We start from the raw sequence: 26,075 nt of genomic DNA, 5'->3' as shown, positions 1-26,075 counted from the left end.
ATTTTGTTAAGACTTTTTTTTTTTGCCCAGAATGATATGCATAACAGTGAAAGAAAAGGCAGACACACATATGACAAGTTTAGTTGTGCTCCCTGTAACTCCAAAACTCAGAATACTGAAGCAGGAGGATTACAAGAATAGGCCACAATAAGTTCCCAGTGATTTGAAGACCACCCACAGTGAGACTCTGTCACCATAATTAGAAAACCACCTCAGTCTTTGGATGAGGCAGCCTAAGGTTAGGGCCATCTTCCACAAGCACTTCTCAGACAGGAACAAAATGGACACCAGTAAAAAGGTTAAGAAAAGTTTTAATGAAAATCAGAATCCAGGGAAAGGATAGTAATTCCTTGCCAGAAGGCAAGATAGGTGAATGGAGAAAGTACAAAGAACAGCTGTAACAAGCCTTTGCTTTATTGAGGCGAGCATAAAATCTGTCTTCTGACCATAATCATGTGACACTCCATCTCCTCAGGCCAACACAGGAAGAAATAAACACATTTTACTTGTGTTGATTTAATCTTGCAGGCTGTTCCGTGTAACCCAAACCTAGGGATGGGTGTTTGAGACTGGAGTTGATAGCTAACCAGAAGTACTACTGAGGACTTTACCTTTCTAGATCTTTTTGTGTTGGGCCAGGAAGGCACAGATATTTATAATTGCTGTCACCTATTTAAGCTTAGGGTTCAGGGACAGAGTAGTGCCCTGAGCTGCTCATCTGGTTCCTTGTATATAAGCAGTTTGAATGCTGTTTACTGAGATGTCTGTCTTGAAAGTATTAAGCTGCCTCCTTGAGAATTTGCTTCCCCTTCTCATTCCCTAACTCCCTGCCTACCCAACAGCTTTCTCCCAAAAGAAAACAAGGACTGGGAATGTACTTCAGTGGTAGAACACTTCCTAGCATCTGTGAGGCCCTGGGTTTGATCTATAGCCCTGAAAATGTGAAAGGACCCTACCTGTTAATCTTGTGCTAGCTTTGATGGTGGAAGAAAGACCTGGGAAGCAAGCTGTCTGACGGCAGGTCCTCAGCCCTGGGAACAGTCGGACAGAGCTGGATGCAAATCCAGCAGTGATACTCTACTGTGGACAATGACTACAGTAAGCAGGAGATGCTGGAAAGGCAAGGAAACGTGTTTCCTGAGGTCCCCCAGAAAGGAATATATACCGTCAGTTACTTTAGCACAAGGAGACCTTTGTTGACTGTTTGGCATGCAGAACTGTAATAACCCTGTTAGCCAAGCAACTGCATTTGTGCAATTTGTTTAATCAGCAATAGAAAACTATCATACAAGCTGAGCTAACAGGATATAAAACTAGCACAGCACGTAAATGGACGTTTACTCATGACCAACATTCTCTAGGCTACACCAACCCAGTGTTACCATGAGGTCACACAGCCCACATTTATGTCCCTACCTTAAGGTGATTGTAGAATATCTTTGTTTTTCTTACAAAACTTTCCCTCGGTTGTCCCCAAGACTCCTCAGTATGGTAAGGGACGTCAAGACCACCAGGTTAAATTCTACTCCTAACCAGGTTCCACAGTTTCCTTGCCTGGCATTCCTTAAATGTCATTGTGTCTACTGTTCCCCAGTACCTGAGGAGTCTCACGGTGCCAGGCACAGCTACAGCAATTCCAGATGATTCCAGATCACACCACAGCTTCCATCAGAGCCTCTCTGGTGATCGCTTGTTGCCAGGGAGGTCTTTCAGGTAAAGCGTGGGGGCGTGGCTAGGCTTTGCTGTCTCTCTCAGCAGCTGGGGTGGGGGGTAAAGTGGAGGTGGGGGTGGTGTCTCTGTGCTTTCAGACAAAGTTGGAAGCACCGTTTACCTCACTCCATGTTAAATATCTTTGGAACAGTTTCAAAGCAGTGTGCCCCAGGGTTAACCATGTTTTAGGGCTTTAAAAGGCCCTTTTTGGTGAAATACTTCTACCAGTTGAATTATAAGTCTCCCCTGAGACTCAGTTGTAGATCAAGAGGGCTTCCAGTCACTCCCAATCTTCCTAATGTTGCGATCCTTTAACATCGTCCCTCATGGTGTGGTGACCCCAACCATATAGTTATCTTGTTGCTACTTCATAATCACAATTTCGCTACTGTTATGAATTGTAATGTGACTATCTGATGTGCAAGATATCTGATATCGACCCTCCCCCCCCAAGGAGTCTGAGATATTGCTGCTTTAGACAAAGGAGTGTAGGTAACTATTTTCCCACAGGCCTTTCCCCACGAGGGTCCCGCACATAATGAGTTTCTAAGACTTCATACTAAATATATTACGACCTACTTCTAGAACGTCTTTTGCATCGGCTCCTTTTAGGTCTATTCGGGTCATGGTCGAGGTCCTTATTTCTTTGTAACACTTGGCAAAACCTCGGGGCGGGGAACCTTTCCTGGGATCTCCTTGACAATTGCAAATTTCCGGGGAAACTGCTGATACGGCATCTGCCAGGAGGTGGCGCTGTTGTCCTTCATTGTGACTTCGTGCCTACCTGAACTAACTTCTCCCCTGCACTGTTCACCTTGCAATTGAAAAATGAGCACGTCGCTAGGCAACGAGTCCAACTTTTACAGTTTCGGCCGAGGTTTCCTGCTGGCGGCTGTGTGGTGAGTTCCGGAAACCTCAGGGCCCGCAGACTTCCCCTTGTGGGGCACCCGCCCAGACTTCATCCTCTGCCACGCCCCACGGGGGGAAGTTGAGACTGGAAAGTGTTTCCTTGAGGCTGGCACACCTTGCTGTGCCTCACCTGTCCCTTCCAGTGGCGTGACAGGCCAGCTCCATCTGAAACCGCAGTTACCAGAGGAGAGACAAGGTAGCAGCTGGCTTCTGGGGGTTGCATCTGGGGTGGGTTTGAAGTTTGGAGAGAAGAGAGGGGAGGAGGGGGAGCTGGTGGTATCATGGCCAGGCTGTCTGTCTGAGAACCAAGGTGCTTGTTTGTATTTCCTTGGAGCAAGTGTTTTGTGGCTTTTGACTTCTAGCTTTTTATGACATGAAAACTTCAGTTTTGGCAATGAGAACACTAAGATGAAACAGCCAGGACCTAGACGGTATAGAAAAAAAATGAGGGCACAGGGATTACTTACAGGAGGGTCCATAGACCCTCAGATGAGTACCTTGTTGGTACTCACCGCAGTTACAGTTATTGCCCAAGGTTGTGAGATGATATTTGTTGGATGATATAATATTTGTGTTATCTCATGTTTCAAAACTATGTGAGTCGTCCTTTGTTGGGCCAAACCTGTTTTCTCCTTAATCTTTCATCGTTTTATTTTCTTCTTCCTGTTTTCCCCATCGGTCCCTCAATCTTATTACCATCCTCTCTCTCTCTCTCTCTCTCTCTCTCTCTCTCTCTCTCTCTCTCTCTCTCTCTCTCTCTCTCTCTCTCTCTGTCTCTCTCTGTCTCTCTCTCTCCTCTCTCTGTTTCTCTCTGTCTCTCTGTCTCTCTCTGTCTCTCTCTGTCTCTCTCTGTCTCTCTCTCTCCTCTCTCTCTGTTTCTCTCTGTCTGTCTCTGTCTGTCTCTCTGTCTCTCTGTCTCTCTGTCTCTCTCTCTCTCTCTCTGTCTCTCTCTCTCTCTCTGTCTCTGTCTCTCTCTCCCGTGTCACTTCCTTCTCCCTGAGTGATTTTCCCTACTTAGCCCCCTGCTCAGCCACTGGATGTCGGGGGTGTGGGGGGAGCAGCGAGCTGCTGGCACACTGCCATAGCTCTGAACAGACACTGGACTTTGCGAACTGCCTGGTTTATTGTCTTGCCTCCATCAGCGTCTTCATCCACAGACACCCAGAGACAGAGCCTCTCACGGAGACGTCAAGAATTATTTGTGCCACTGCAAATTGTACCCTTTCCCCCGTGCCTTCATTATCAGCAGTGGGATAGGGGTTTGAGCAACCAGAACTCTGGTTTTAAGTTGTAGAGGCAGAAGTGCAAAGTGCATGCGTCTGTAGGACCACCGCTTCTGAGCTGTATGGGAAGGGTTTATCCTGGGCCTCCTCCTCCTCCTCCTACATTTGTCTGCCTTTGCAGCTTCATTTTATAAGCACATCAGTTGTCTTAGACCAAGGTCAGTCCTCTTAGCTCATCTTTTCAAAGTTCCTATTAGTAAATAGTTTCAAATTTGGGGGTAGGCGGTTCTACAATGTCAACCCACGAATGGAGTGGATCACAGTTGACCCCATGAGAGTAGTTAATTCTTTATCTGTGCTCAAATGCAGCCCATTACGTGTGTACCCAAAGGTAGTTAGGACATCTTAGGAACTGCTCAGCTGTCTCCTGCTGGTGCTTCTTGCTGTGGTCTCAATGACAGTGTGCTCTGAAGTTGCATGATCTGTTTTGTTTTAGCATGAGACCTCACCTGTGCTGTGACTGCTGTAACCAATAACCACACACACACACACACACACACACACACACACACACACACACACACACACACACACACACGAGCTGCATAAAGCTCAGAGTCTTGTCTTTGGGTTCTGTGGGTTTGAAGTCAAGCAAGGGTAGGGTGGTCTTCTCTCTGGAGGCTCTAAAGGAAATTCACTTCCGGTCTTACTTGTTTCTGGAACTTGGCACACATTCCTGAATTCATGTCCCTTTGTCCACCTTAAAGCCAACACTGCCCGGGTTTAGTGTCTTTGCCCTGGTTTTGACCATTTAAAGATCTTTGTGACACACTGGACTCACTCTTTTATTTGGGGTTGGTTAATTCCATCTGCAATGTTAATTTCCATTTGCTATTTAACACTAATAAACACAACCTTAAAGGTTTCAGAGATTCAGATCATGAGCATTGTAGGAAGAAGGAAGCAGTTTTTGGTTTTTTTTTTTTTTTTTTTAGTCCTGTGTTGGAATTTACTAATTCTTCCACACATTACTGGGGATGGGACTCAGGGCATTTTCACTATATTCTCTGATTTTTTTTTTTACAGATTTTGTTTTATTAATTCTTACCTTATGCTTGAGTCTAAGTGTTTGTGTATGTAGCTAATGCGTAGACACACAGACACAAACAAAATGTAATTACATACATAAACACATGCACCATAATGTGGGTTTACACACAAGAGCGCAGCCAAGAGGCATTGGGCCCTCTAGAGATGGAGTCACAGGAGCTGTGAGTCTAGTTAGGTGCTGGGAACTGAACTTGGGTTCTCTCCAAGGCCATACATGCTCTTAACCACTGAGCCATCTCTCCAGCCCCATCTTAACCCTTTTTAAAATTTTTCTACTTTTTGGTGGGGTTTTGCTTGTCCAGCATTGTCTTGAACTGACTCTGTACCCCAGGCTTCTATCTTCCTGCCTCAATTTCAAGAGTAACTGCTAGTATTCACTTTTTACTTAGAGATTGGCATTTTACTTGTTATGTGTAGCAAGTATAAATCCTTTTTTATAGAGAAAAACATCAGCTTGCTTAAAGATAGAATGAAAAATCATGTGTTCACTGGGTAGCAATCGGGTACTATGATACTTTCTGTGTAATAGTTTTTTTTTTTTAAAAACACCTTGGGATGATGAAATGGCTCAGTAGGTAAGATACTTGTCACAAAGCCTGACAACCTGAGATGAACTCTAAACTCACGTAAAGGTGGAAGGAGAAACAAAACAAAATAAATGAAAACACCTCAGTCCTTTAAGGTTTGTCTGTGCAGTGTGATCCCATATGCTCCATCAATTTCTGTGGATTATTTTCATAAAAATTATTTGCAGACTCAGTGATCTCTTTTTAAATTTTTTATTACTTTATTTTTTTACATTCCAATCCCAGTTCTTCCTCCCTACTGTCCTCCAGCTCCCCCCACTCACCCCCACCTCTCATCTGCTCCTCAGAGAGGGTAAGGACTCCCCTAGGAAGTATACTAAGTCTGTCCCCTCATCTAATTGAGGCAGGATCAAGGAACCTCTCCACCCCCAACACCCCTATGTCTAGGCTGAGCAAGGTATCTCTCCATATAGAATGGGCTCTACTAAGTCTGTTTGTGTATTAGTGCTAGATCTTGGACCCATTGCCAGTGGCCTCATACATTGTCCCAGTCACTCGGTTGTCACCTATACTAAGGGAGTCTGGTTCGGTCTTATGCAGGTTCCCCATTTAAACAAATTTAGTTACTTATTCAGCAATGCTCTGGTCTAGGGGATTGCAATGGAAAGGATTGCCACAGCTCCTGCATCTTTGTGCTCATGGAAATTTCAACTGTTCTTCTATCTTGTCAATTCAGTTCTGTCCTTAGCAGCCCGGGGCTAGGTGATTTGGATTCCCCATGGTCCATGTGTCTTTATGTGTCTGGGCCAATGCAGGAGGCTGACTGTGATGCCCTGAAGGAAATAGTTGTCTGAGGGAAGGAACAGGAGATAACAGGAAACTCAGCATTAGGTGGCAGATAAGTGGTGTGGATGCTGAATGACCTCTATTTGCTAGATTATGTCTCGGGCGGGCACAGTTTCCAAGCAGGGAAAATGAGAGAAGAAATGATTTCCCTAAAGTTAAAGCTGCCAGTTGCTGACAGAGAGTGAGATGAGTCCTGTCTTGAGTCCAGGTCCTGAATTTATTTTTTATTTTATTAGTATTAGTATTATTATTACCATTGTTGTTGGTATTTGCTTTGTTGTTATTGGCTTTGGTTGCTGTTTCCTTTTGAAACAGGTGTTTCGCATCTCTGGCTGTTCTCAAACTCACCCAGGTAGCTAAAGATGATGTTGAAGTTTTGGATCTTCCTCCATCTCCCCAGTGCTAGAATTCAAGTGTGAGCCAACGCGCCTGGCTCTGAGATTTATCTGAAGTGCTATCCTTCTATCCCTTCTATCTGTGACCAAAGAGTAAAGCTCTTAGCTCTTGGTCTTTGATTGTTTTGTTATCCTTTTTCTTCTTAAAAATGAAAGGAAGATATAGATGGGGAAATGGCTAGGGATACGTCCATGTTTAAAAACTGGAACCTTTTATTTTCAAACTTCTAAGAGTTTCTTTGAGTTCTCTACCCAGAATAATAAGAAGATAAGCCAGTGAGTGTATAGTTGGGGTCGGTTACTTTTAGATAATGATAGGAAGTGGAGGAAACCAGGGGCTCCTGTCTGCCCCTTCACTTGTAGGTTCTTTCCTGGGTCTATACACTCCCAACTCAAGGCAGATGACCTCCTCAGGCAGTTCTCTCCCATTGCACCAACTGAGCTACACGCCGTGACTAAATGCTAAACAATTATTAAATTCAGGGATGAAGGATTTGTTAGGTTCATGGTTTGAGAATGCAATCTATCAAGGTGGGAAAGCATGGCAGTGGGGGCAACTTGTGGCTCTGGTGGCAGACGGGGAGGATTTTCACTAAAACACATGCATCAGGAACCAAGAATAGGGAATGTGCCCCACTCTGTCTCATGTGGCTCAGGCTGGCTTTGAACTCAGGGTACAGCTGGGGCAGGTCTTGAATTCCTCCATGCTGGGATTACAGACTACACTATGACTCTTGGTTTGGTTTTTCTCCTTTGCATTCTGTCTGGGACTTAGTCCATAACACTATGCTTTTCACATTTAGGGGCTTCTCTCCTCAGTTAAACTTCTCTGGAAACAGCCTCAAGAACGCTGCCAGAGGTGTGTTTCCTAGTGACACACACACACACACAAGCACACATGCATACAAGCATACAGGCACACATGTATACATGCCCTCAAGCACACATACATACAAGCACATACGGGCTGATGGTCAGGCTCCCTAAGTCAGGTTGCTCTGCTTTGGCTTCTGCTGATCTTGACCTAAGTACTCAATGAATCTTTATTGATCTTGGCCCCACATTAATGCTGCTTCAGTTCAGCTAGGGGCCACAGCAGCATTGTTTGTCAGTATGAGAAAAGTGGTGTATTTTGTGGTTCAAGGCAGGGAAACCTAAGAGGATGCTGAAAATCTGACTTGGACGTTCTATCTTCCATGTGATTTATAGCCACATCCTACAAGTCCAGTCAGTGTGGTTGGAATCTGGGTGGGTCTACCTGGCCTCTTAAGGAGCCTTGAATTTCCCTCCAGGCCACAATATCTGGTCCCTCCAAGGTTCAGAAGGGGTAAATACCTTGGTGTGAGGAAGCATGAATTCTGCTAGAAGAAAAGAGTGCCAGAACATTCCTACAGTCTCAGCAATAAAAACACTGGAGTGTGCAGGAACTTGGTTCAGAAGCCTTCCCATCTCAAGGCACGGTAGCAGAAGACACTGTGGCAGTGTTTGGGCGTGGTGAATTTCAAAACCTCATTCCCATCTACAGAAAACTCAGCTAAATGTAAAAAGACTAAATATCGTCAGGCTTCTGAGTAGTGGGAACTTGTAGTGGGAAGAGCATTTGGTGGGGATTTGAAACACCTAATGCCGGACTTAGCTCCAGCTAAGCTGGGTAGGTTAGTGGTTTGGGTCATTTTCAAAAGGTTGTTCTTTTCATTAGCTGTAACTTGTGCATCCTAGTTATAGAGAATAATGGATTGCATGGTAATGCTTTCACAGCACCCTCCTTCACTCTTTCTTCCACTATCCTTTTCCTCTTCTCAAGGGATTCCTTCAGGAGGCTCTTGTAGTTTCACAGTTAGAACTCTGTGGCCTTTGTGATGCATGAACTGCATTTCATAGTGTGTTAAAAAAGGGATTAATAAATGAATGAGTCAGGCCCAAGTGGTGCATGCCTTTAATCCCACCACTCAGAAGGCCTTGTTGAAGATGAGCCTGGTCTTCATACCAAGCTCTAGGACATCAAATGCTTCATCAAATGCTGTCTCAAAAACAAAGAAAGAAAAGAAGAAGAAAGGAAGGAAAGAAGGAAGGGAGGGAGGGATGACAGAAACCATCACTTTCCTTACAAGCTGCTGATCTGAATTCAATTCCTAGAAGCCACACAAAGCTAGAAGGAAATAACTCACTGGTCTCTACATGTGTGCAGTGGCATAAGCTCACAAGATATGCAACACACACACAGAAGGCCCTGGTGGTTAGTTTGTCCATGCACTGATTCTCTAAGAGACAGAAATCACATACAAATTAATTTATTAATTGTTAAGTTCAAATACAAAGCAATGTTTTTCATTATGGCATTTTCATACATACATACATACATACTTACATACATATATACATATTTCTCATTCATTCCCCACTATCTTAGTTATGGTTTCCTTTTAAAAGGTGGACTTTAATTTGTTTATTTCACAGAATGTATGTGTTTGTGTGGGGTATGAGTGCTATAGCATACACATGTAGGGTGGAGGACAGAGGACAGCTTGTTTGTGTAAACTCTTCATCCTACAAGCAGGTCCTGGGGACTGAACTATTTTCTTCATGCGTGCTGGCAAATAGCCATCTCATCAGCCCTTAACTAGGTTTGCTAATGCTGTAGTAAACACCACAGCCAAAAGCAATTTGGGGAAGAAAGGGTTTCCTTCAGGTTACACTTATACTTCATGGTCCCTAATTGAAGCAAGGCAGGGCAGGAACTCAAGGTAGGAACCTGGCAGCAGGAACTGAAACAGAAGCCATGGAAGAGTGCTGCTTGCTGTCTTGGTCCTTATGGCTTACATGACCTGCCTTTTTATAGCACCCAGGACTGATGTGGAATAATGCCCTTTTTCACTGTAAAGATTTGTCACTTGTTTGGTTTAATAAAATGCTAATTGTCCAGTAGTCAGGCAGGAAGTATAGGTGGGGCTACTAGACTAGGAGAATTCTGGGAGGAGGAAAGACAGAGTCGCAGTTGCCAGCCAGACACAGAGGAAGTAAGATGAGAATGCCTTGTTGAGAAAAGGTACCAAAACATGTGGTTAAACTTCGATAAGAACTATGGGTTAATTTATGTTGCAAGAGCTTGTTAGTAATAAGCCTGAGCAATAGGCCAAACGGTTTATAATTAATACAAGCCTCTGTGTGTTTATTTGGGACTGAATGACTGCAGGATGGGGTGGGACAGAAAGTTCCAGCTACACAAGATCACTAGCCTAGGAATGGCACCATCCAGAGAGCTGGGTTCTCTCACATCAGTCATCAATCAAGAAAATGTACCACAGGTTTGTTCACAGGCTATCTGGTGAGGACACTTTCTCAGTTGAGGTTCTCCCTGCTAAAATGACTCTGAATTATGTCAACTGATAAAAAGCTATGCAGCACACCCTTCATCACTTCTCTCTCTTCATCCATGCTGCCTACCCTTCTAACTGTTGCCTTCCACCCTGAGACAGTCCCCGTTTTGCTTTCCTATCACAGGCCTTTGATTATCCTATCTCCCTCTCTCTTCCCCTCCTTTCATCACCCCCTGCCTAGCTCCATGAACCCTCTCTTTCGATTTATAGCAGGCTCAGCATATAAGAGAAAATATGTTGTCTTATGTGTGTGGCTGACTGCTTTTACCATATGATACCCAGTTCCATACACTTTCATGACAGTCTCGTTTTTTCTCTGGGGCTGTATAGAATATGTATCACTTTTATTTATTCATTTATGTATTTATGTGCATTTAGACTGGCTCATTACCTGGCTACAGTGACTAGCATAGCTATAAATGTGAATGAATAAGCATCTATGGTGTATGAGCCCTTAGGGTATACACCTGAGAATGGTATAGCTTAGATATATGGCATTTCTAGTTAATTAATTAATTTATTTTTAAGAAACTGACATCCTGATTTCCATAATAGCTGCCCCACATTCTCATCAACATTTGTTGTCATTTGTTGTCTTGATTCTGACTGGGGTGAGAAGGAAAATTAAAATATTTCACATGCATTTTCTTTAGAGATGTTTATTGGACATTTGTATTTCTTCTTTGCAACGCGTCTTTCTCTGTCCTATCAGTCAGCTTCAAATAACCATATGGAGACTTACTATTAATGATGAGAGCTCACGCAATAGCTTAGGCTTGTTTCTAACTAGCTCTTATAACTTAAATTAACCCATTTCTGTTAATTTACATGTTGCCACATAGTTCTTGACCTTTAACTCATTTCCTGCATGTCTTGCATCCTCCCCGGGTCTTGCTGGTAACTCTGCTCTGAAAATCCTGCCTCTCTATTGGCTGTTTAGCTTTTTTATTAAACCAATAACAGTGGCATATCTTCACACAGGGTAAAGGGATATTCCACAACACTTCTTTAAAGAATTGTCACTTGAGTTCATTAGCCTATTTTTAATTGGATCATTTATTGTTGTGGTTGGTGTATGTGTGTTTAATTTTTGTAGTTCTTTATATAATCCTAGTTATGTTGGATGTGTAGTTAGAAAATAATTTTCTCATTCTGAAGGTCACCTCTTCATTTTATGATTGTTTCCATGTTGTACAGAAGGTTCTTAATTTCCCTGTAATCCCACTAGTCAGTAAGGTGTTTGCCCTACAGCCATGAACAGAGTTTGGATTCCCAACATCCACAGAAATGCCAGATATGTATAGTGGCCCATCTAATTGAAGCTCTTGAGAGGCAGAGACTGGAGCAAGGTGGCTGGTTAAACTATTCAAATAGCTGAGTTCTGAGTTTAAGTGAGAGACACAGACTCAGTACATGTGATTGTAGAAGACAGGTAGTGTCAACTCCAGGTCTCCACATATATGAATTTATACATACACACATACAAACATGCATACATCCCCATATACCTCACAAACTGTTGCATGACACTACCCTTGGGAGACATGAACAAATGTTCTCTCACCCTAGAGAAGGAACTGACAACAGATCAGCGTAAAGATAGCATCAGACCTCAATTTTATAAATCAATAAGTTTTATGGAGGTTACTTACAGGAGCAGAAATAACTCAAAGGCAGCTACTTCAACAAAGCCCACCCTAGCATAGGCAACAGCTTACAAAATATAGAAATCTGGATCATACTTCACAGCCTGCAGAAAGCTCAACAGGTTGAAGAGTGACCTTTCTAGGCTGTTCAGTTGGTCTGAGCCTCTTACAGGCAGCTCAGTTAGCCTTAGCTGAAAGTATCTCTGAGAAGCTCTTACTGCTTTTGTACCCTTAGGGAGAAGCCTAGTGAACTGGTCAGTTTCAGTAACTTTTTGAAGTTACTTCCTAAGCTTGAGGAACTTCCCTACAGGATGGAATGCGTCACTTACCTCCCCTTTAAAAATCCTGTTTTTTGTTTGTTTGTTTGTTTTGTTTTTCAAACTTCCTTCTAAGATGGAGGTTTATCTTAGAGGAACTTGCCACAGAACACACAAGCCTAGAAATGCAAAAAGAAAGAAAACTAAGAAATGTAAATAAATAAATGAATAAATAAACTTATAAAATCAAAGCTATTAAAAGTTTATTTTGGAGTTGATTTGGACATTTTTATGAATTTTATAACAAAACAAAATTCATTAAAAAACACTGATTTGGGCCAGGCGTTGGTGGCGCATGCCTTTAATCCCAGCACTCGGGAGGCTGAGGCAGGCGGATCTTTGTAAGTTCGAGACCAGCCTGGACTACCAAGCAAGTTCCAGGACAGCCTCCAAAGCCACAGAGAAACCCTGTCTCAAAAAACCAAAAAAAAAAAAAAAAACCAACCAAACAAAAAAAAAACCCACTGATTTGACCCCCTGTGTTGAAAATTGCCACCAGATCTGTAGGATATGACATGTGTGTCTAATTTCCGAGGCACTTAGAAGAAAAGTTTAAGAGCTCTGTGACATAGTCTGTTTTCTTTATTTCCACACTTAAGAAGCAAGATGGAGAAAATGACTAGGTTTTACCAGAGTAACCCAACTTACTGGTAAAAGCTTTCAACTTCTGACTGCTCCTGGAAGTTTTTCCATTAGGTAAAACAGAGTCAATGAGCTGTAGGAAAAATTAATGTCTGGCTCCACTTGAACTGAAGAGGAACATGCCTCTTTGACTAGAGAATAAAGAATATCAGGATTACAGATTTGGTTAGGAATTCTCAGGTTTATACAAAAGCAGCTCTCAGGCTTTTAAGTTTGCATTTGGAGCACACTGAAGTAAGGGAAGCTTTGCGTTTATGCCACAGGGCATGCAGACTGCTTGGTAAATGCATGCTGCACTTACGAGTTTTTAAAAGTATGTAGGCTTGTTTCTTCCATTTTCATAGGAAAAAAGTCTCTCTTTCTATTCTAATTTGGAATACGTTTGAAAAAGGGAGAGAAGAAGTAAGGACAGCAGTCTAGACAGCTTTAAATCATCTCTAAAACACACAGCAACATGGTACCTGTCCTGTGTGCAAAGAGCATCATTTCATCTTCTCTTTCAGGTTATGTACAATAGAGCACCCATAAACACAAAACAAACACTGTGAACTGTTGGCTTCTACAGAAGACGTCGTAGTTTTTTTCCCATGTGAAGTCCATGGTGTTTATATAACACAGCCAACTAAAATTTTCAAGAATGCTCTGTTGGATCCTTAAAATTATTTAAAAACTGTGCCTTAAAGATATGAGGAGCATGGAGCTTTGTTTTGGATGATAAAAATATGCTGGGACTATGCAAAGTAACTGAATTGTGTGTGTTAAAATGACTAGGGGCTGCTGAGATGTTAAACTGTTTGCTATGCAAGCCTGATGACCCGACTTAGATCCTGGGAACTCACAGAGTGGAAAGAGAGAAATGACTCCTTCAGATTGTCCATGAAACATTTACCAATGGACACACACAAACACACTAAATCAATAAATAAAATGAAGATAAAAGCAAACAAATGAGCTGGAGGTAGAGGCAGGTGGATCTCTGATTCAAGGCCAGTCTGGTCTATAAAGTTTTAGGCTTGCCAGGGTTATACAGTGAGACCCTGTCAAAAAATAAAAATAGAAGAACAAAAGAAAAAAAGTAAATTTTCTAGCTTGTTGGAGCCCATTCCCTGTGGTGGAATGCATGGAAGAGGGACCTGTTTCTAGCTTGTTGGAGCCCATTCCCTGTGGTGGAATGCATGGAAGAGGGACCTGGTCCTTCCCCGACACTGTGTCAGACTATGTTGATTCCTCATGGCAGTCCTTACATGTGAGGAGGAGTGGACTGTGGTTGTGCTAGTGGGTATGTGGGGATGGGGTAGAAGTAGGCGATTAGTGTGGAAGGAGAGGTAGGAGGGAGAACTGTGGTTGGAATACAAAATGAAATAAAAAATTAAAAACATTGAAAACAACGTTGTTTTATATATCACTGTTCATAGTAACATTTATAGTGATGAAAACTATAACACATGGTAAATGGTTAATCAAAGCAAATATATTTATACAACCCAATGATTCAGCCTCAAAGAGGGGACAAATGCCTAGAAATCATTGCATTAAATGAAGGAAGCCAGACACAGAAGGCCACAAACTACATTATTCATTTAATATGGAATACCCAGGATAGAATAATCCATAGACCAAAAATGGTTTGTGATTAGCCTGGGCAAGGGGGTGGAAGCACTGGGAAATCACTGATACGAAGAAGGAGTTTCATTTCGGCAGGTTATGGAAATATATTAATTTTAAAAAAGATTTATTTATTTTTATGTGGATGGTGTTTTGTCTGTGAACCATGTGTACCTAGGGCTGGGGGAGACTGGAAGAAGATGTCAAGTTCACTGGAAGTGGAGTTACGGATGGTTGTGAGCCACCACATGGGTACTAAGAATCAAACCTAGGTACCCTGGAAGAACAACAAGCACTCTTAACCACCTAATGACATATTTTAAAGTAACATAGTGATGACAATTGTATTAACACTATGACTGTACTAAAAGCAACTTTTTAAAATTTGAAAATGCTGAATTTTATGATACACAGTAAAAAGAGGAATGTTAAAGGTTCTAACTTTGCAAGATAAAGAAGAAAGCAGAGAAGAAAGACAAAGGAAAAAGAAAGGCAAAAGGAAGGGAAACAGGAAGGGAAGAAAGAAAACCCTTTAAGAGGTAGAACAGTATAGGACAAATTGTAAGAATACTGACTCTGGGCCACGGTTTCTCCACCTATGGGAATTATATGATTCACTACACGCAGTGTGCTTAGAGCGGCACCTAACCTGTGAGGGTGCTGTCCATGTTTGGCACCATACACACAGTCAACAGCAGTAAGCAACAGTGGGGGAAACCAGAATCAAGTAAGCTCAGGCTGAATGTCAGTTAAGGAGCAGCAGGGTGGGGCAGAGATCAAAGCTGACTGTTTAGCTTGGTTATGTGAAGTCTGCTCTCCTGAGAGGGGAGAGTCTGGAGTATAACTTGGAATGTAGATAGTTTCCAGGTCTAGTGTTTTCTTTTTGTTTTGCTTTGTTTTGAGTCAGAGTCTCATTCTGTAGTCTAGACTGACTATGAAGCCAAGACAGATCTTGAAACCTCTTCAATCCTCCTGCCTCAGCTTCTCAAATGCTGGGATAACAGGTGTGAGATACTCTTCTCAGCTGTAGTTGGGTCATGTGAAGTTCTGAACATGAGTGAAGGCATGGTAAGCAGAACCTCATGAGTATTGTTGCTTAATGCAAAGAATCACTAGACATGTATTTCTGAGGAGCTCTTCCCCAGAAGCCCAGCAGGAATCATGTCACCGTTGTCCTCTTGTTCTGATATGAAGTTACTTTTTCAAGAAGACTGATTTTTAAGATTCAGGTGTGTGTGTGTGTGTGTGTGTGTGTGTGTGTGTGTGTGTGTGTGCATGCGTGCAGGTGCCTATGGAGTCCAGAAGGTGTTTGATCCCGTGGTACTCCCATGGAAATAGAGTCACAGATGTTTGTAAGCAAAGGTCAGTCCTATCTTTACAAAATTAATGCGATTGCCACATTATCATTTCTACGACAGATCAGCCCTAGTGTCTCTGATGATTTCTTGGCAGTGCTTTCTGTATTTTGGACAGCTGCACCTATATGAGTAATGTGTACTCTTTTCTGTCAGCTGCCTGGGTCCTGTCCCTTTCTCTGCCCCCAAAATAACACACAAGACACTATATTAATTATGAAGCTGTTGGCCATTTGTTATGGTTTCTTATTGCCTAGCTCTGATTTAATTATTAACCCATAACTGCTAATCTGAGTATTTTCACCTGGTCTTCTCTTACAAGAGAAAGGACCCTCTTACTTCTCTTGTGTCCTACGTGGTGACTGACTGTGCCACCATTTTCCAGAATCCTCCACCTCTCCTAGTCCCACCTATTTTGCTTCCCTACTGGCCAACAGTGCTTTGTTCATCAACCAATAGGACAAACATATACACAGAAGGACTTCCCCCATCATCTCCACTTTTCTGCCTAAACAGAAAGAAAGGTTTTAACTTTAACATAGTCAAATTATATATAACAGAACAGTTATCAAGTAAGAACTATAGTTACAATATTTAGTCCATTAACATTTAGTAAGATTTAAAGAAAGTATTGTATCATCTATCCTATCTGTGTGAGTCTAATGTCTTATATATAGCTTATCTTTTATCATAACTAAGGAAAACTATAAGTATAACTATCTGTCTTCAACTCCATCAAAGACCGCAGAAGGATACTATATAAACAGTAGAATTGACAAAGACATCTCGCTATCTGGACAATCACCTGAAGTTTCTCTGTAATGCTGGGGGCATCCATCTTCTGCCCATAGGTTACAGTGTGTCTGGCAGACTTCTCAGCATAGCAGGAAATTTTAAACTGTCCCTCTGCACTGGCAGTTTATCAGTTATTTTTCTGTGTTGTGTAGAATGTCTGGCAGACCCTTCCATGAAGCAGGAATACTTTAGGACTGTCCATCTTGTTTTGTAAGTTTAGCAGTCACTTTCCTGTTGGTCCTACATGTCCAGTCCAGGCAAGAGCAGTTTCTTGCACAAATGGCTAGTCTTGCTATGTTGAAAGCAAACTCCATAACGAGGTTCTTTGATGTCCATCTTCCTCTCAGACATAATTGGTGTGCCAGGAGTAGTTGTGTCTCACTATCATGAAAAACCCTAAACCATTTAAATGTCATATATTCTGTGAGTCTTAGAAAGGTGTGAAAAATATCTATCCATCTCAAGTACATCTTTCTACATCTAAAAAAACCTAAGTAACCTAACTATAAGTTTTGACTATTATAGGTAACTATCTATAATCTGTACTTAATTATACATATCATTTTTAAAAAACTGTATAAACACAATATTTAAACAAGAGGAGAAATATATCACAAAATGCATCTTAAACTTGTATCAATAAATGAAAATCCATACCAATACAAAGTATTCATTTCTATGTCATATTCCCTATTTTCCCTTTAGAAAGAGATTGAATGTGATCATTACTGTTTATAAGCAACCCCATTTAAATGAAAACAAAAATTTATAATCAAATATTTCGGAATTTGGACGTTGTTCATTCCAAACTGCTTCCTGCTGGTTGGGGGCACTGTCCATCCCATGGGGATCATGACAAAACACAGAAACCTGGCTAAGTCCTTGTTTTTGTAGTCTGTAAGACTGCATCATCTCAGCTGTTTTAGATGTTGGATCACGTGGGCCACTGTTTTCAGGGGTCTTGCTTCATCAAACCATAGAAGCCTAGAAGGAATCCACAGCTTTTTATTTTCTGTGGAAATACAAGTAAAAACTCTTTTCCTAAATAACCTGTCCTTATATTTAAATTTAGAAGTCAAAGCATTTTTAAAATATATAAGTTGGATTAATTCAGTAGCATTTCTTTAAGCAGTTGTTGTCATTTCCTTAGCAGTCAAACAATTCAAAGACAACACAATAGCATACAGTATCCAGACTTTCTTCGTACTTTTCATCTTTCGTGGCTTTTTTATTACTCTATTTCTTTTACTTTTTTGAGGCAAGGTTTCTCTGTGTACTTTGGCTGCCCTTGAACTCCCTCTGTATACCAGGATGGCCTTGAAATCACACCTATCTGTTTGCCACTGCCTCCTGAGTGCTGGGATTAAAGGCATGTACCACCACACCCAGCTATTCCCTTTCTTTCTGTTTTTTAAACCACTGTCCTGTTTCTTTTTATCTCCCAAGCCTATGCATATTTTAAAACACACTATAAACCTTTTAGAGGTTTAACTTCATCTGAATCTGACTTTACTGTAAATCTTTGTTTTTCTGGCCATGTGTCTTTTATCTGCTAAACAACATTGTTAAAATTAAAGTGGTGGTTGTTTTAGCCATTGACTTTCCAACATGGTGGGTGTTAAGTTTCCTGCCAACAATGGCAGCTGGTCCCGGCTTGGAGATGTGGTCATTGCCACTTCCAGCTGCTTGTACACACTATTCAATTGTTGGCAGGGCCTCTTAAAAGAGTTTTTTTGTTTTTTGTTTTTTGTTTTTTTTTGTTGTTGTTGTTTTTTCCTGCTTAAGCTGAGCCGGGAAAGGCTCCTCCCTTAAAGGAGTCCAAGAAGTCTCTGCTTGTCTCTAGCAAAACAGAGCCTACCCAAGAAAATGCTGCTACCAAGAAGCCATGCTTGTCTCTGTTCTTTTGTTTCTAAAATCCATTTTAGGGTTTTTTTTAGATTTATGTGGAAATTCTTGCCACACATTGAAGGCACCATTTTGTGAAGAGCATTCTTCCTGCCAGCCTGGTCCCAGAGCCTTGTCAGTCCCAAATGAACAGGCAGGACACTTTATTAATTATGAAGCTGTTGGCTTGTGCTATGGTTTCTTATTGGCTATCTCTGACTTAATTATTTACACATAACTGCTAATCTGAGTATTTGCACGTGGTCTTCTCTTACCAGAGAAATGGTCTGGAACTCTTACTTTTCTTGTGTCCTACATGGCGACTGACTGTGCTTTTGTTTTCCAGAATCCTCCACCTCTCCTAGTCCCACCTATCTTGCTTCCCTATTGGCCAACAGTGCCTTATTCATCAACATATAGGACAAACATATACAAAGAAGGACTTCCCCCATCATACATGGCTTGAATGCTCTGTAGGAGTTTGGCTGTGAGAACACACAACAAGCAGCTATTGGAAAGACTGTCAGGTTCTTCATCCTCTGCTTAACAACACATAGACAAGCATTGTGTCCATGTCTCTTTTGATTGTACATCTCCTGACTCTTTTCTGTGAGCAAACATTTTACTCTGCCTAAGATATGAACAGATACTGACAGTGTGTTGTTTGCTACTGCCCTTGCTCTAGATCACACAGCCTCACTGGGCAATTGAAGAGCCCTCCCTTACTTGAGACCATACTGGTACATACATCGTGCAATACTGAAAGTTCATTTGATTGCAGATTATCTCCCAGTGTGAGCCTGGCATCATCTCTCTTGAAATGTATTAAGTCATAAGAATAAAATTGTAAGTATAGCTATAAGAGAAGAAAACATGCAGCAAGCAAATGATGCAGTCTCAAGCAGAATCATCTTGACCCCTAAAATAACCATAGCCACAGTTGAGTAGATATTTAAATCATTTACTACTGACTTTCAACTCCTGAAGGCAGGGTGCCTTGGAAGAGGGGCAATACATGTATGCAGTTGGTGGGTTACAAAAAGCATCTGATAATCCTACCTTGGAATAGGATTTTTTAAAAATACGTTGTTCTTGAAATTTTAAAACACTTTAATCTTTCATTTGTTGTTGCAAAATTTGGTCTTACTCTGTAGCCTGTCCTGGCCCTCCATCTTTAGCCTCCTGTGTGCCAAGATTACAGGTGTGGACTTCCATGTGACTTGTCTCTTTTGTCCCCATCCGAATGTCTCTGATTATGTGATTCATAATTTTAAAGATTACTATTATGAATCATTATTTTGTAGATTAGGTATTAAAATGCAGAGGAGGGATGACACTTGCTCAAAATTACATAGAATAATGCAGGGAGGCAGGAATTAAGGAGGCAGATGTGTGTGATACTAGAATGATGTCTGGCTGCCAATACAAAGTCTTCTCTAGTGAATTACAAGCTAGTGAATTTTCTCTAGATTACTTAAGACAGAGATAAGCAGAGTTTATCAGTGGAAGGCCAACCAACTTGATTTTCATACTATACTTATCCAGAGGGTTGGAAGTACCTTTTAACTCTTGATTTTCATTTTCACAGTCTTATTCTTTTTAACATTAATTCGAGATTATTCCTAAGGAATGTCTTTCTTGCCTTCTTTCTCTTTCATGGTTTTTGAAAAATTCAAACAGAACCATTATTTTCAACTTGGGAGTTATTGTGTAGAAAAGGAAGTCTGAAATCTGTTATATTTATTTTTACAAGTACATGATATTCCATATCAGAAAACTATGAAGCAATTCACAGGAAGAAACAAAAGAATTAAAAAGCTTGAGTAGAATTTATGATGTCTAACTCCAGAGGTAGACAGGAGAACCAGGAGGCCAAGTCCATTTGTGGCTATATAGCAATGGAGATCAGCCTGAACAACACGAAACCCTGTCACAAAACAGAAACAAACAAACAAAAATCCTCAAACTAAACCAAACAAAAAACTTTGAGATTAAGAACTAGACATTTTGTAGGAAGAGGGTGAGAAAATTGTACTGGGTATGCATGTGAGCTCTCCTGCAAGGACACATTAAATCTGTATGTTGGGAAGTAACTGTCCTACTTGATATTAATGTTGCACAGAGTGAAAAGAGAGACCATTTCAAGATGTTATGATTTGATGAGTAGTAATAGCAGTTATTACAAGATGATGCTTAAGCAGTAACAGCAACTAGTTAATACATGCTAAGTCTAATACTAAATATTTCGCATGCTCTGTCTCTTAATTCTTACAGTGACACAGTGACACTAAATAACATCACAAACCTAGTAAGACAATGACAAAACAGAGTACACAGCTCATGAACACAAGAGACCAGTATATTTGTGTTGATGGAAAGTTTTCTGGCCCAGCAAGGTCCCACCGTACTGGAGCCTCAAATAAACACACAGATGCTATATTACTTATAAAACTGTTGGTTGATGTCTAGAGCTTCTTATTGGCTAGCTCTGTCTTAACTATTAACCCATAACTACATGACCTTTTCTTACTGGAGAACGCCTGGTGCATCCTGTCCTCCCAATCTCCACTTGGCAATTGTTTCTTCCCATCTTTCCTGGAATTCTCCTCCTCTCCTAGTCCCACTTATCTTCCTGCTTTATTGGAAACAGTGTTTTATTCACTGACAAATAAGAGAAACATATACACAGAAGGACAACCCCCATCACACTTGATTTCAGAAATGGGATTTATTTACTGTACTTCTGAGACCTGACACAAAAATCGAAAGTGAGCTGAGGCCAAAGTATGCATGGTGGATAAGCAATATAAATGTGGCTTTACTGTGTAGCTATAAACAACTGTAAGGGAAGGGGAGCAGAGACAGTAATGTGCACAGGCGCAGCAGTGTGGGCAACAGATGGTTGGCTGCTGGTGATTTAGGTAAAAAAACAGTTGTAACAGATTATATGCACGTCCCCACACATCCACACCTGTGTACACACCACTTTGCTCTTATGCTCATTGGAGTAGTTCGCAGCTGTTATTCCTTAACAACTAGGAAGTCTTTCACCATGTTAAGAGGAGAAGGGACCGAGTCTGTATTTAGGTCTGTGCTTCGAAGGGAGCTTATTTTCCTGAGAGCATGGCAGTGAACCTGTAGCAGTCACTAAAACACTTCGGGTTCTGTGATAGTCAGAGACACAACATCCGAATCCTTTGAGAAGTAATTACAGAAACTAATTTCTTGGCTCAGCACGTTGTCTGTGAATGGGTGACATTATCGTGTACATGCACTAGAGTGTTTGCAGATCCTAACTGTCCAGGTTTATTTATTTACTAATTTACTTTTAAATGGCTTACATTTAATTACTTATGGGAGGCAGTGACCATAAGAAGCATGAACGTGAAAGTCAGAGAACAGGTTGAAGGCCTCTATTCCCTCTATTCTCTCCTTCCTCCATATGGGTTCTGAAGTTGAAGTCAGTGCAGCTTGATGGGAAGCAGACATATTTGCCCAGCTATCTTGCCAACCCTTATTTATTTATTTGTTTGTTTGTTTATTTAGAGACATGGTCTTATGTAATCTAGTCTAGACTTGAGCTAGATATCTGGCTAAGGTTGACACTGCACTTTTTTTTTTTTTGGTTTTTCGAGACAGGGTTTCTCTGTATTGTTTTGGAGGCTATCGGTCCAGCCCAGCCTCGAACTCACAGAGATCCGCCTGCCTCTGCCTCCCGAGTGCTGGGATTAAAGGCGTGCGCCACCACCGCCCGGCGACACTGCACTTTTGATCCTTCTGTGTCTAGCTCTGAAGTACTGGGATTACAAGTAGTGCCACCAAGCCCTGATTATAAGGCGCTGGGATTGAATACTGGGCTCAGGCATGCACTCTCTCTACCAGCTTACCTATATCCCCAGACTCCTTGGTAGTGGTTTAATAACCATTTTTATGTTACGGCTCTGCCTATGACTTGGAGATAGAATGCTTTCCTAGTATGAACATGGCTCTGGTTTCTACTTCCAGCAACACACACACATACACAAATAAAATATAAGAATCCCCTTGTGGTTACCAGAAAGAATTCCTGCTGGAACATCCATGTGCAATCACTTTCATTGATGACCCTCTCACTCTCTCTCACTGACTCTCTGGAGGATTCTCTGAGCTGAGCATGAAGGATGAGCTTAGCTTCGTAGATTAGAAAGTAGAACCTTCAACAGGTTGAGATAAGTTCACCCCAGGAATTCGATTCTTGACCTTAGTTCTTTCTGCTATTGGACAAGGATAATACATTAACCTGCTCTTTGAACTTCAACTTGGCTGTCTTCCAGACTGGGCCAGATAATGCCCTTAACAAGCACCGGAAGAACTCACTAAACTAGAACACTCCACCCTGATTGTAGGTCAGGAGAGAAATTTTGATGTCTCATTGAAATAGATAGGTAAAAAAATTATATCTTATCCTATTTTAAAATATTTTTTGAGACAGGGTCTCACTATGTAAACTGTACCAGTCATGAACACATAGAGATCCTCCTGCTTCTGCCTCCCAAATTCTGGGATTATAAGCATGTGCCTAAATGTATTTTCAAAAGTTACTAATTAAGCTGGACATGGTAGTGCACACCTGTAATCCAGGCCCTCAGGAGGCAGAGGCAAGTGAATCTCTATGAGTTTGTGGCCAGTATGGTCTACATAATGAGTTTCAGGCCAGCTATAGCTTCATAGTGAGTTCCTGTCTCAAAAATAAAAAAATGAAAATTACTAATTCATATAAATAGCATTTTTGTCTATATGTGTTTAACATTTTGACTTAGTTAACTTGCCTCCCTTCATTCTTAGCTATTTATTTATCAGCATATCAGCTTTTTATTATCAGAAAATTACTTTTTAATGTTTGTTGATTGACTTTTTCATTGGGGTGTTTTTTCCTATGGGAAAATATTCCATATTTGAAGTTTATGAAGTAATCAGACATCAATCTTATATAATCTAGAATGTGAATTTATGCTTCTCGGAAAGATGTTTACTTATTTTCAACTAAAATGTATTTTCTTATCAGTGAAGTAATGATGTAAAATCAAATATAAATTACATCATTCCCCACCACTTCCAGGGGTGAGGATGATAAAGGGTCCTAGATTATGATTCCACATAGTAGTGTTCAATGGTGGGAAAGCTCCTCAGGAGATGCTAACAAACAGAGGGGTAGAGAACTACTAAGGTTCAGGCAGCAGGGACACTATTTTCACAAAGCTCCTGTGAAGTGCAATGGTGCAGGCATGTGTGAGGACTACTGACCTGCTGGAGCCCCGAGTGTCTACAAGTCAACCTTGGAAGCCTTCACTCACTCATGCCAGTCCTCTCATTCATAATCTCTTAAATGGCTGGGGGAGATGCCTGGACATAGTTGTCTCCCATCCTTACACACGTCTCTTCCTGGACACACTCACTCTGGTACTGCCTGGACTGTTCTATGCTCCCCTCCCTTTGATCTGTGCTCACTCAATGAGCACCTTCACTCCTCCCATGCTGTCCAGTTTTCTTCTCTGCTGATGCTTGACTCCCCTCCTCCTTAAGCCTCCACAACAGCTCCTCATTCTCCTACTTCCCTCTTTGCTCTTTCTTAAGGTCTTTGTACATTGCCTCCTTGGGTGTAATTCACTTCCTTTATGTTTCCTAAATGTTTGGACACTTGTATCATGTACAAAGCCCTCTTTTCTTTTCTTCCTCTTTGTTGGGGGGAAGTCCTGTGCATTTGTCAATAAAGCACTGCTGGCCAATAGGAATCTAGATAGGTGGGACTAGGAGTCCAGGAGGACTCTGGGAAGGAGAAAGAGGGAGAGTCGAGATGTAACACCATGGGGTAGGAACCCGGAAACTTCTCCGGTAAGAGACGTACTTAGATTAAAAATTATGGGGTAATTACTTAAGTCAGAGCTAGCCAGTAAGAAACAAGCAAGGCCAACAGCTTCATAATTAATATAGCCTCTTATGTGTTTATTTGGGACTGATGTGGCTCTAGAACCAGGCTGGCGGGAAGGCTTCTCTCAAGGAAAAAGCCTCCCTTTACACCTCTTACTTTCATTTTTTCTCTATCCTTCCACTCTACTTCCAAAACTTTCAGGATCATTGAATAGATCCTAGAGCTGGAGAGATGGCTCAGAAATTAAGAGAGCTGGCTGCTCTTCCAGAGAATCTGGGTTCAATTCCTTGCCCACATATGATGGCTCACAATCATCTGTAACTCCCTCTACTGCCTGCAAGTATGCACAAACATACATGCAGACTATAGGACCATGCACGTAAAATTAAAAACAAAATAAACAAAAAACTAAGCTCCTGAAGATCCATTTTCAACCCCTGTCAAAGTGCTAAATCCAATTAATAAACCTGTATTATTATTTGTCTTTCATTTGTCCTACTCTCTTGCCCTTCCTACAGCTCCTGTGGGCTGCTGGTTCTTCAATATCTCCAATGTTTATATTTACTGTCAGTATTGTAACCCTGGAGCCCATTGTGAAACAATTGGTTTCTCATGTTCCTCCTTACCTCTGACTTACTATTCAATGTTTACCAAAGTAACATTATTTTTTTCCTATTAAGTTTGAAAGAATCTCCTTGTCACATGGCAGAGGTAAGGAGGGATAACCTGTTTTCACCTGAGCCTGACCCTTTTGTCACCAATTCATTTCCTGCTGTTCTGTGTTTCTCCTCTGCCCACAGGACAGAAAGAGGAGGGTTTCCTAATTCCTGGAGGAGGAAGGAAAGGACTGTCAAGGTCAGATGCTGCTGTGACACCAGATGCTACAGGAATCACCCACCAAACCAGAGTGCAAACTGCAAACCTCTGTTACCACAGAGTCAAGTCGGTGCTGACTCCACCTCTCCCAGCTTGTAGACAGCTCACAGATGCAACTGATCCACCCTCAGGAGGGGACACACTCTGTCTTGGCTCCCAACTCTGCAGAAGGAGGTAGTAATGTGCTCCCAGGGAGACTCTTTTAACCTGACCTGGTACTTATTGTTGTTTACCTGGGATTGTGTTCTGTGTACAGGATCTTTACTGGCCCACACCCTGCATGACACTGCACTTAGGTAAAGGCAGTTGAGTGGACTTCCTGATTGTTGGCTTGGCATGAGAGAGAGAGAGAGAGAGAGAGAGAGAGAGAGAGAGAGAGAGAGAGAGAGAGAGAGAGAGAGAGAGAGAGAGAGAGAGAGAGAGAGAGAGAGAGAGAGAGAGAGAGAGAGAGAGAGAGAGAGAGAGAGAGAGAGAGGAAGAGAGGGAGAGAGGGAGAGGGAGGGAGAAAGGAGGGAGGGAGGGTGGTGTGCACATGGTCTGTCCTCTTCTCTGTCTTCTTAACCTTAGCTTGAACCTTTCTGTCTGCCAGAGAACAGATGAGAAGAGTGGCCAGAAATTAAAAATAGTTCTCGACTATGGAGGAAACTGAGGAGATTGTGTGTGTGTGTGTGTGTGTGTGTGTGTGTGTGTATGTGTGCATGTGCGTGCGTGTTAGTTTTTTTTGAGACAAGGTCTCAGTATATAATCCTGGTTGTTCTGGAACTCACTGTATAGAACAAGCTAGCTTGGCCTCAGACTCACACAGATGCACCTGCCTCTGCCTCTGCCTTCTGAGTTCTGGGAACAAAAGTGTACATCATTACAACCAGCTATGAGGAGATTTTTAGATTCCAAAGCACCAACTTGTTAGGGAAAGCCCAGTGTGGGGAATAAACGAGGGGGACCAAGCC

General features: G+C 41.7%; 1 protein-coding gene across 2 annotated transcripts in view; it reads left to right on the top strand.

Annotated features, from left to right (window-relative positions):
- Nucleotides 1-2,582: 2,582 nt before the first annotated feature.
- The window catches only part of Styk1 (serine/threonine/tyrosine kinase 1), a 45,755-nt gene continuing 22,262 nt past the window's right edge, over nucleotides 2,583-26,075 (top strand). The window contains exons 1-2 of one of the 2 annotated variants that reach the window (XM_005072859.4): nucleotides 2,583-2,815; nucleotides 25,050-25,299. The gene's annotated coding sequence lies outside the window, so the exon portion shown is untranslated. Of the gene's footprint in view, nucleotides 2,816-24,164; nucleotides 24,213-25,049; nucleotides 25,300-26,075 lie in introns of those variants that run through there. The other variant, XM_040743739.1, reaches the window with a different exon arrangement.

Source organism: Mesocricetus auratus, unplaced genomic scaffold, assembly GCF_017639785.1.
Source record: "Mesocricetus auratus isolate SY011 unplaced genomic scaffold, BCM_Maur_2.0 Super-Scaffold_100001, whole genome shotgun sequence".
Lineage (NCBI taxonomy): Eukaryota > Metazoa > Chordata > Mammalia > Rodentia > Cricetidae > Mesocricetus > Mesocricetus auratus.
The sequence above is the reverse complement of the archived record's forward strand: the minus strand, read 5'-3'. Positions and strand labels throughout refer to the sequence as shown.